The 11487-nt window shown below is 47.1% G+C and overlaps 1 protein-coding gene across 1 annotated transcript in view; it reads right to left on the bottom strand.

Moving 5' to 3' along the window:
• The window catches only part of LOC309332051 (low-density lipoprotein receptor-related protein 2-like), a 218584-nt gene that overhangs the window by 98693 nt on the left and 108404 nt on the right, over positions 1-11487 (bottom strand). The window lies entirely within an intron of this gene.

The following is an 11487-nucleotide window of genomic DNA, read 5'->3' as shown; positions in this document are numbered from 1 at the left end:
CCAGTTTTCTAGTCAGTGCCGTTTTGTCACTGCATATTATTTTTAAAACATTTTCTCTTACCTGTTTAAAGTTCAACCATAGTGCTTTAGCACAGATTTTTAAATCTGATTTTTAAAATAGTTCAAGTGAATTTTCTCTTTCCCAGCGGCGTAGCGTGGGTTGTCAGCACCCGGGGCAAGGCAAGTAATTTGCGCCCCCTAACCTGCCGCCGCTGCCAGCTTCTTCTTGCTGCTGCCTGGGCTGCTGCCATGGGGCTCTGCTACAGCCTGCGCCTGAGGCTCTTCGGCGACTCCGGAGGCGGCAAGCGCCCCCCCAGCTGTTGTGCCCGGTGCAGCCGGCCCCCCCTGCACCCCCCACGCTATGCCACTGCTCTTTCCTGCCTATGCGACTGTGTCACCAAGTCACTCCCGCAGTTAGTTTGAATAAGCAGCCGAGAAATTTCATTGGAACCACATTCCCTGCCTAGTTTTCCAAAGGCAGCAAGTCATTTTAAAAAGACAGCAATCACAAAAAGCCTCTGCCTGCTCTTTAAAAGGCAGCAGAGTCTTATCTCCAACCTTAGTGCTGTGGGAACACAGTGCTAAGATGAGAAATAAGCCTGTTAGAATTCTGAATTAACTGATGATGGGTGACATCCGCAGTCAAAAGCAATATGCCTCTGACCAGTTGCTAGAATCGCAGGTAGGGAGAGTGCTGTTATGCTTGTCCTTCTTGCGGGCTTACAGTGGGCATCTGGCTGACCATAGAACCATAGAATTGTAGAGGTGGAAGGGACAACGAGGATCATCTAGTCCAGCCCTGAGATTAAGAATCTTCCTGCTTTACTGACTGAACTATCCCAGGATGCTGGACTAGATGGGCCTTTGGCCTGATCCTGCAGTCTCTTCTTAAGCTTTTAGGTGAATGACAGGTGAGTGGCCCTGCTCCCCTGTCGAAAACGACTCATGGAAGGTGGGCTAGATCTGGATGCAACCCTCAGGCCAGATCCAGTTTCCCACCCATTGAGTGAATGGAACATAGTTGGGTGAACACACACAAAAAGCATTCTGCTTCCCGAAGTGTGAAAAGTCAACTGAAATGACTTAAGTAGCTTACAGTGGAAGAACAAGAGCAGCACCCCCCTGTTGCTGTGTTTGATTTGTCCTTAAATGCACTTATTGAACGGAGGCGGGACATAGACTAATTTGTGCAGGCACAAGCTACTGGCATTGCTACACTCCAGGGCTGCCTGCTGTATATGTAGCCTGAAACGTAGCAGCAGATCAACATAAACAAAGATTTGGTAGGCATCCAAAGAACATCAATTAAATCTGAATGCGTGCCAGTTACCAAGAAGTGAAGCCTTAAAACAAAAGTGCTCTCCAAAAACACAAGCCAGTATTAATGGAAGGAACAGAGCAAATCCAAACCACCAGATCTGCCAGCTGGGAGGAGTTAGGGGGAGAAAGTTCCTTGCTGCAGTAGGGCAGCTGTGCCCCTACATGAACATAGCATTTCCCCTCTTGACAGAGTATGTGCTTTACTGCCTGCTCCCATTCGGCTGTGTCTTCAGGCTGGCATGCTGGACAGCTCCCTGCCCTGGCTTGATACTGGGATCTGCCCAGGTGCTTTGGTGAAGCTGCCAACCATGGATGAGCATGAAAGGGATATGTCTGCTTCCCACCCCCTTTGCTCCAGTGTTTGTCTGTGGGGCAAGCAGTCTTCCTGCCAAGTGGATATTCAAAGCATCTCAGTGGACCCATTGGTCCCCTCTAGGGCTGAGGAGTCGCATTCCTGAGTGGGCATCTGCAATACCTGGGCTCCTGGACCTTGACACTCTTGGCTGGGTTGCGACCTATGCGTGGGAAGGAATGGTATGGAAAACAGTCACCCCAGTTCCCAAGAGTGATGGTGGTATGATGGGACAGTGGTGGTATGAAGGGGAAACCATGGTGCTGGGGGCAGAAGCTGCCACAACCCCTGCAGGGCCCTCCCCTTGGCATCTTCCATGCCCAAACCTTGTACCAGCAGGTGTGGTGTTGCCTGCTTTCTTCATGCCTGGTGTATCTGCTCATTGGCACCTTGCATGCTACTTTGCATCCCCTCTCCTGGCAGCTCGGCCGCTCCTTACCATATCTCTGTAGGTGCTTTATGGAGCATGCAGTGAAAGATAGGAGCAACTTTGGGGCTGTGCTCTCCTCCTCTCCCTGTTGTGGTGTAATCGGTTCTGCCATAGCTGTGAAATTTCATTTTCTTCTGTTTGCATTGACCTCTCTGATGTTGTACGTTAAGTGCATAGCTGTCAACCGTCCCTTATTTGGCGGGAAAGCCCCTTATCCCAGCGCCATGTCCCGCTGCTGTCCCTTCTTGATGATGTCCCTTAAATTTCCCGGGTTTCAAAGGAAGCAGCTCCTCTCCCTCCCTCCCTGCCGGCCAGGGAGGAGGGAGGCTCCAGCTGTGTTGCTTGGCTGCATTGCTCACCCAATAAGGAGTCTAAGAACGACTGGGGGGTGGAGCTTGCATGCCTTGTGCCGATCAAATCGGCCACGTTGCCTAGGGACTCGCCTTTGCTCAGCGCTTCCCAGCGGAGAGGTGACGGTGGTTTTCCTTGCTGCATCCCCTTTGCCAGGTTGCTGCGCTGTGGGAACCACCGCTTGAGGCTTCGTTTGGCTGCTGGCTGGACTTTCTGCCTTTGGCTCGGAGGGGCTCAGAAGTTGAACATACCTGTGCTCTGAAAATCCCTTATTTTGGCTGCTGATCCCTTATTTCCGAGGCTGCTGATCCCTTATTTTCACATCTGTAAGTTGACAGCTATGGTTAAGTGAGGGCAGGTGCCTACAGCCACAGTAAAATTTAGTGATTTCTCTGCAGTCGGGGTGCTGCTGCGATGTGTGTTTATGGTGCTGTTTGGGTGCCTGGCAGGTGTGTGTATTGTAGATGGCATGGCTATACATGCTGGGACCTGCATCTGGACTGGCTGCTATGGGCAGGGCTGCAATGGGGATGTGTTTCTTCTGTATGTCTTTGCTTGTTTTCTTTTTCCCAGCAACGGCTTCTGCCACCCCTTGCCATACAGGGTTTGCATGTGGTGGGATTTACATGGGCATATTGCCAACGCATTGATCTACTCCCTGGCAGATTTCCCCACTTGGGCTTGCTCAGGCAGATACTAACTTGAAAATGGGAAGCTGAGCAGAAGAAAGTTCTTGTGTGGAACACTCCTAGAGTGCCGCTGTGAAAGGGTGCCTCTGAACGCTGACCTCCGTACAGTTATTCAGTGACTGTTCCAAGCAAGCTTTTTCATGTTATACTGATGAAAAACCCACGCTTCAGTGACTTACACTAAGATGAGGTTGATGTAACAGAATTCCTGACTGAGATTTCTCGAGAAGCACGTTGATGTCATCTGGTTCTGGGAAGCTGCCCTGTCGTCATTCCTCCATCAGGGTTAACTGAGGTCGTGTAACATGAACTTTTGTATAACACAAGCGACAAGGGGGGTATTTTAGGTTTAAGGAAAAGGTGGGAAAGATATTTCAGCATGTTGAAAGATCTGTGATTGTATTTATTCAACTTACCAGTCCCCAAGCCCAGGCATTTCTACTCGGGTTACATTGATTTCCATGGGACTTAGTAAAGGTAAAGGGACCCCTGACCATTAGGTCCAGTCATGTCCGACTCTGGGGTTGCGGCGCTCATCTCGCTTTACTGGCCAAGGGAGCTGGCGTACAGCTTCCGGGTCATGTGGCCAGCGTGACTAAGCCGCTTCTGGCGAACCAGAGCAGCACACGGAAATGCCGTTTACCTTCCCACCAGAGTGGTACCTATTTATCTACTTGCACTTTGAGGTGCTTTTGAACTGCTAGGTTGGCAGGAGCAGGGACCGAGCAACGGGAGCTCACTCCGTCGCAGAGATTCAAACCACCAACCTTTTGATCGGCAAGTCCTAGGATCTGTGGTTTAACCCACAGTGCCACCCGCATCCATGGGACTTACTCCCAGCTAAATGGGTCAGATTGCAGCCCTAGTCTCCATCTGATGGGGGAGAGAAGGCAGCTGTTTATCCTCCACAGTTTTCTCTGTTCTTCCCTACTCTCTTGTTTTGCCACTGTGGGTTAGATTGAAAAGCAGAGAGACACAAACATCCACTCATGCTCTTGCCACGCTTCTTGAGTTTTGTGATGTAGTCAGTGAAACCTAGTGGGTACACAGAGAACTGCTCAGTATTTTGCATTCTTAACTCCTCCAGAGACTCACCACTACTTCCTCCTTTCCGTGTTGGGCATCCTGGAAGGTAAAGGAAATGCTAATGTACAGGTGGTGCAGAGTGCATTGGGCACTTTTTCCTTCCTAGACTGGCTCAGGAAACTTTGCATATGCGCTTCCAAGGGGGAAGGTTCCTGGCCAGAGATGGAAGCAGCTTTCTCTGCCAGACCAGGTGGACTTGGATTACAGAGTCTTCCCCAAAGGGGATTTCTAAGAGAAGCATTTTTGCAAGAGAAGCATTGGCTGTGCTCAAAAAGCAAGCCCCATACAATCAGTGATGTCTGTGGTCAGATAAAAGGAAAAAAGAGTAGGACTCCTACCACTTTAACAATGGTATAGAAAGGGGAGTTTCAGCAGGTGTAGTTTGTCAAGCAAGCAACACCTGCTGAAAAATCCTGTTTTTGTGTTTTTTAAAAAATCTAGCCCCTCTACTATAATAATAATAATAATAATAATAATAATAATAATAATAATAATAATTTATTATTTGTACCCTGCCCATCTGGCTGGGTTTCCCCAGCCACTCTGGGCGGCTTCCATAAAAACCAGAAATACACTAAAATATCACAGATTAAAAACTTCCCTGAACAGGGCTACTAGGAGATGGCCCATGGGCGAGACTTCCACTGAGCTTCAACAGCATCCAGAAATGTCATCTGTTGCTTGCAATGCTGCAGGAGAGAGCAGGTCCTTAACTAGGAAACTGCAGCTGTGCTGCTGCTGTTACAAGAAGAGAACTGAGGCAGTGAGGAAGGAGGAGCTGCCTGAAGGCTGACTATTCTGTGATTCCACACAAGTTGATATAGTACTGAGTGCAGATTGTAGCAAGCTGTGAATCTCAGCTTTGTCTCCCTCTACCCACCCCACAAAAATAATTAAGGAAAAGTAAGCATTATTTCCTATCCATTGTAGCTGTGCAAGTAGGCATCTCTGACATGCTTTGAAGACTATCAAAGCATCAGAAGCAGAAACTGTGGCTGAGTATGTTGCACGTTGCCCTAGGGCAGTGTTTCCCAACCTTGGGTCTCCAGCTGTTTTTGGACTACAGTTCCCATCATCCCTTACCACTGGTCTTGCTAGCTAGGGATGATGGGAGTTGTAGTCCAAAACCAGCTGGAGACCCAAGGTTGGGAAACGCTGCCCTAGGGTGGAGTTCTGGGTGGTGTACTCCCTGCCCCACCTCTTTGCTCTCCTCCTTGAGTAGGAGTAGACGAACGCATCTGTAAATATACAGGCAAAATTTTTAACAATGCAGATCTTTTCCCTTTGCATAATTTATAGACATCGCTATGTTTTGGTTTGCATGGGAATTTGTTTTGTCATGGGGCAGAATTTTAATGGGGAGTGGAACCCTTGGGGCTACTCAGAAGCTGAGTTTGCAAGTGAAGGAAATAGAGGAGTAGCAAGTGCTCACTCTAGCTACAGGCCTATACACACACTTACCTGGGGGTAAGTTCCATTGACTATAACTGCCAGCAACAGACTATAAGCCATGTTGATTGGTGCTGATGGGAGTTGATCAACAGGTTGCCGGTCTCTGCCCTAAACCATGCATTGTGCCTTGTCAAGTGTTTGATAACCCTCTTGATTTATTTTGTTTTATAATCTCAAGCAGACTGCAAAAATAGAATCATAGAATCATAGAGTTGGAAGAGACCACAAGGGCCATCGAGTCCAACCCTCTGCCAAGCAGGAAACACCATCAGAGCACTCCTGACATATGGTTGTCAAGCCTCTGCTTAAAGACCTCCAAAGAAGGAGACTCCACCACACTCCTTGGCAGCAAATTCCACTGTCGAAATAGATTTATTGTGTCGCTGGTGGCCTGCCATATTAGAAGTGTGTTAGTTAGGTGGGTCACAAATTCTGCAGGGATCTGACCGTCTTTTTCTCTTGTGCATAGGATGACACTAGAAGTCTGGGAATGAAATAGTAACCCAGTTTGTACTTTTTCTATCGGCCGAGCGATGACTTTGTTACCGTAATCCCTTGATTAAACTTGGCTCTGCACGGTACTCTTACGCCACAAACTTGGCTGGCTTCAGCTTTCTACATTTCTTTTGCATTTGGAGCCAGCTTAGTTCCTGGTACAGGCCTGCAATGATCTACAGTAATACTGGAGAGTTATATAATCATCTCAGAAATCTATATTGCATTTCCTCTGTGCCAGGGAAACTTTGGATGCTGATTGGTTGAGTCAGAGAGATGCTGAGGAATGTCCATTAACATTCCAAGTTCCGGCTTGATCAAGGAACAAAGCTTGACAGCAACAAAATGTTCCCAGCCTGGCTTCTGTGAGAAGGAATATATCAGTCTGAGTTGGATTAAAACCTAACACATAGGCTCTGTAGATGGAGGATCTGCAGGGGTGGGTAGCTAAGCCCACTTCAGAGCTGAATAGGAGATGACCAGAAGTACAAAACCTGGTGGGCTAAAAGCATAGAGGTAGATGTATACGTTGAAATATACATTTTTTAAAACAAAAAAAAACCAGAAGCATTTTTACTTGGTATTATAGGTCAGGACATTAATAGGCAAGATGTTAAATTGTTTTTATATGCAACAACTGCAGCAAGAGTATTGTTAGCCCAGAAATGGAAACAAGAAGAAATTCCGACGAAAGAAGAATGGCAGACGAAATTAATGGACTATGCAGAATTGGACAAAATAACAGGAAGGATTTGAAACCTGCGGGACCAGAGATTTACAGAAGATTGGAAGAAGTATATGAATTATTTGAAGAGCAACTGTAATCAACATATTACGCTAGTAGGACTACAAGAAGTTTTGTAAGGAGAAATATACGAAGTCTTACAAAGTAGAAAAAGATAGAGATATTGGTTATGAGTTTGAAATGTAATAGGGAAGATAAGAAATGCATACTGAGAGATTACATTGGAAAATTTTCAGACAGGATTGATGGAAGTCAAAAATTTGAACAAGATGTAAAAGTATGTTTAATTACTGTTGATAATGATATGCTAAAAAAAACCTAATAAAAATTATATTTTAAAAAAAGCACAGAGGTAGAGCAGTGGGAGGAGAGGAAGAGCAAGTGGCGTATATAAGAAATCTGAGAGAAGACCCTGAGTTTGAAACCTCCCAATACCCATTGTATTACTTGAGAATGGCTTCTCTCTTGTTTTCTTCACATTCTGAAAATAGGAGTGTAATAATGCTAAGTTTAGTAAACTTCTGATTGTGCAGGCACTTGCAACATGTAAGGTAAAGGTAAAGGGACCCCTGACCACTAGGTCCGGTTGTGACCGAATCTGGGGTTGCGGCACTCATCTCATTTTATTGGCCGAGGGAGCCGGCGTACAGCTTCCGGGTCATGTGGCCAGCATGACTGAGCCACTTCTGGCAAACCAGAGCAGCGCACGGAAACGCCGTTTACCTTCCCACTGGAGTGGTACCTATTTATCTACTTGCACTGCGTGCTTCTGAACTGCTAGGTTGGCAGGAGCAGGGACTGAGCAACGGTTGCTCACCCCATTGCGGGGATTCGAACTGCCGACCTTCTGATTGGCAAGTCCTAGGCTCTGTGGTTTAACCCATAGCGCCACCCACATCTCCATGTAGTGCAAATAATTTTATTCATAGAAATCATTGGCTTAGTTCACGCATGTAAACTGCCCTGTGAGTCCCCCCTGCACACACAAAAATCTGGGTGCTATAGTTTAGCTTTCACAGAGCTACAATTTCTATCACCCTTAACAAATCGCAGTTCCCTGGACTTAGTGGGATGTGTGTGTCTGTGTGCTTTAAATGTTTGGTGTGTACACTACCATTAAACCAGAGCGTCCTGGAACTCTCCAACTCAAAAGAAATTATCTTGCCACCTTTCCACTCAGCTGCTGAACTGAACACAGCTAAGTTTTGCCTAACAATTTCAAACTGTATTATTTTAATTAGAAAGTCATTGTTCCTTGGCCTGACCTCAGTAGTTATGGTCAACATTTCCCCCCTCTTATTTCAGGCTTCGAATATTGTTCAACTGCAACGTGTTCCCTAACCTCAGTGTGCCGTTCGTTTTACCAAAGGCAAATTACACCCGATTCCTTCATTCGATTCTCCAGCTGGCTCCCCTTCTAGACTTTGAATTGTCCTTTTCTCTCTCTCCAAACTCTTTCCAATTTGTCAATGTCTGCCTTGAATTGAGGCATCACTGGAATTATGTTCAATAGTACAATGAAGCATTTATTACAGATATTGTTCTGTGTTTGGCTCGCTTCATCACTGTGAATGGGTGGTCAGGGCCTTTGACAAAAGAAATTTGATGCTTATTTAATGGGTCTAGATGCCCACCCGCCCAGTGGACAATTAACCTGATGGGTGGAGTCTTGGATGTGTGCACTGCTGGGCATGTGTGTGAGAAGCAGCAATTTTGCAAATTTAAATGGACAGAGGGGGAGAAGGAAAGAGGAGGAGGAGGAAGGAGAAGAGGTATGGGGACGTAGGAGGGAGGAAGAAGGGCTTCTAGCTGACTTAGCTGAAACTGCTAGTGTTGCATTTCTGAAGAGCTGTCTTTAGACCTTCAGCTCTGGGGAAATGGGGAATCCACAAGAAATTACAACATTAAACAGTATTTGGCATTTGGCCTATACATCATCCAAAGCCACTTAGAGTTCCCTGCATGGCTTTCTGTTTTGGGGTTTCACAAAAGCCTCAGTACAAGTTGGTCAGCAGGTTTAGTCTTCGTGGAGCCCTTCGATTTTGGTCTCCCATCTGGCTGTGGACCAGAGGCTCCAAACTCACACTCCAGTGCCAAATCAGTCTCCGAAGCTGCACAAAGGGCCTCAAGACACAATTCCAGGATCAGATCTGATTTCCCACTGGCACACCACATATCCCCTTCATCTTTTTTTACTCTTGCTGTCCCTGGGCCAGCCTCCTTCCTGCCCTGGCCCAAACTGCAAATTCAAGTCCTGCCACAAGTCTTTGTTTGGGGGCACTTTCTTCAGGAACAGCTGGCCCACAATATCCCCTGGGTTCAGGAAATCTGACTGTGCAGGGAGGGTGGTAAGTGTGTCCAGCCAAGCTCGCTCAGAATCTCCCTTCAGACTTTTCTGCCCAATGCAGGAAGGTCAGGGTGGAGGAGGCAGGGGTGGCACATGACATATGATCCCATAGGCCCTCCACGGAAGTGAATTTAAAATGCTTAAAGAAGGCTAAAACCTCCCATTGAATTAGAATCATAGAATAAAATCTGTGTCCAGGGCAGCTGTTTACCAGCTCCATCTGGTACGTAGGCTGAGACCCTATCTGCCTGCGGACTGCCTCGCCAGAGTGGTGCATGCTCTGGTTATCTCCCGCTTGGACTACTGCAATGCACTCTACGTGGGGCTCTCTTTGAAGGTCACCCGGAAACTGCAATTAATCCAGAATGTGGCAGCTGGACTGGTGACTGGGAGCAGCTGCCGAGACCACTTAACACCGGTCCTGAGAGATCTGCATTGGCTCCCAGTACGTTTCCGAGCACAATTCAAAGTGTCGGTGCTGACCTTTAAAGCCCTAAACGGCCTCGGTCCAGTATACCTGAAGGAGCGTCTCCACCCCCATCGTTCTACCTGGACACTGAGGTCCAGCGCCGAGGGCCTTCTGGCAGTTCCCACACTGTGAGAAGCCAAGTTACAGGGAACCAGGCAGAGGGCCTTCTCGGTAGTGGTGCCCTCCCTGTGGAACGCCCTCCTACCAGATGTCAAAGAGATAAACAACTACCAGACTTTTAGAAGACATCTGAAGGCAGCCCTGTTTAGGGTAGCTTTTAATATTTGATGTATTACAGTATTTTAATATTTTTGGGGAAGCTGCCCAGAGTGGCTGGGGAACTCCAGCCAGATGGGCTGGTTATACATAATAAATTATTATTTTTGTTTTGGGGGTTTCACAAAGGCCTTGGTACAAGCTGGTCAGCAGGTTTAGTCTTCGTAAAACCCTTCGATTTCTCTTTGGTCTCCCGTCTGGCAGTGGACCAGAGGCTCCAAACTCACACTCCAGTGCCAAATCAGTCTCCGAAGCTGCATAAAGGGCCTCAAGACACAATTCCAGCATCAAATCTGATTTGCCACTGGCACACCACGGATCGCCTTCATCTTTTTTTACTCTTGCCGTCCCTGGGCCAGCCTCCTTCCTCCCCTGCCCCAAACTGCAAATTCAAGTCCTGCCACAAGTCTTTGTTTGGGGGCACTTTCTTCAGGAACAGCTGGCCCACAATATCCCCTGGGTTCAGGAAATCTGACTGTGCAGGGAGGGTGGTAAGTGTGTCCCCAGGGTCATCTAGTCCACCCCCCTAAAAGGGACCCCAGGGTCATCTAGTCCACCCCCCTAAAATGCAGGAATCTAAACTAAAGCATCCATGAAAGGTGGCCCTCCAAACTCTGCTTTGCAGGCAAGTATTTCTCCACTTGAGATTCTTATTGTTCTGCCTGAGGTACAGGCCTCTGAAATGTAGAGAGAATGGTGGAAGTTGTTAAGAAGTTTGGGAATGAGTCAGGGTACAGAAAGGAATGTGTCTCGCCCACCTCTCTCTTTCCTTTGCTCCTCGTTGAATAACACCCCACTCCACTCCGCTCTGTGTTGTCACGGACACCATCTGGAGCTGAAAACCCATCCAGTTTGCAACAGGATTAAATAAATGCTTTAATTTTTATCTCTTTATTAAGTGTGCAGTGTTTTTAGCTTGCACTTATAAATGTTCCCTTCTCCCTTTGGGAATGGCGAAATACAAAACAGAGTGGGTCAACCGTGGATAGGGATGAATAAAGTAATCTCAAAGCTGTTTAATCTCATCTATAGACATCAGTCAAAACAGCTGGGCTCCCCTACCCCTCCAAACCTGGTGCTTTGGTTTTATTAGGCCATGCTGTGTTTGTTTGTTTTTTGCAAAGGATCAACACAACAGCCCTGAGGTCATTTTACTGGTGGATCTGCAATTTCAGTGGCAAAACACCAATTTTAGCAGTCCTTTGAAAGCCCGGGACAAAGTATAGATGGGAATAGCTTGGCTGAGCTCCATAATAATGAGACACTGCAAGAAATGAGATCACCAGTCCCAGTTTAGAAGGGAGTGAGCACACACCACAACTCTTATTGTCGCCTTTGGCATGTCGTGGGCTGGAAAAAAGAGAAGTGGTTTGGTGGGTGGGTTGTTGTTGTTGTTCTGGTTTTTTGAATAGGCCAAATGAGGTGGTTGAATTCAGGCAGCAGCAGCTGCTGGAGGGCAGGGGGTATCACAGCAG

Source organism: Podarcis erhardii (genome assembly GCF_964252035.2).
Source record: "Podarcis erhardii genome assembly, chromosome: 17".
Taxonomy (NCBI): Eukaryota; Metazoa; Chordata; class Lepidosauria; order Squamata; family Lacertidae; genus Podarcis; species Podarcis erhardii.
This window is presented reverse-complemented; position numbering and strand designations above follow the sequence as displayed.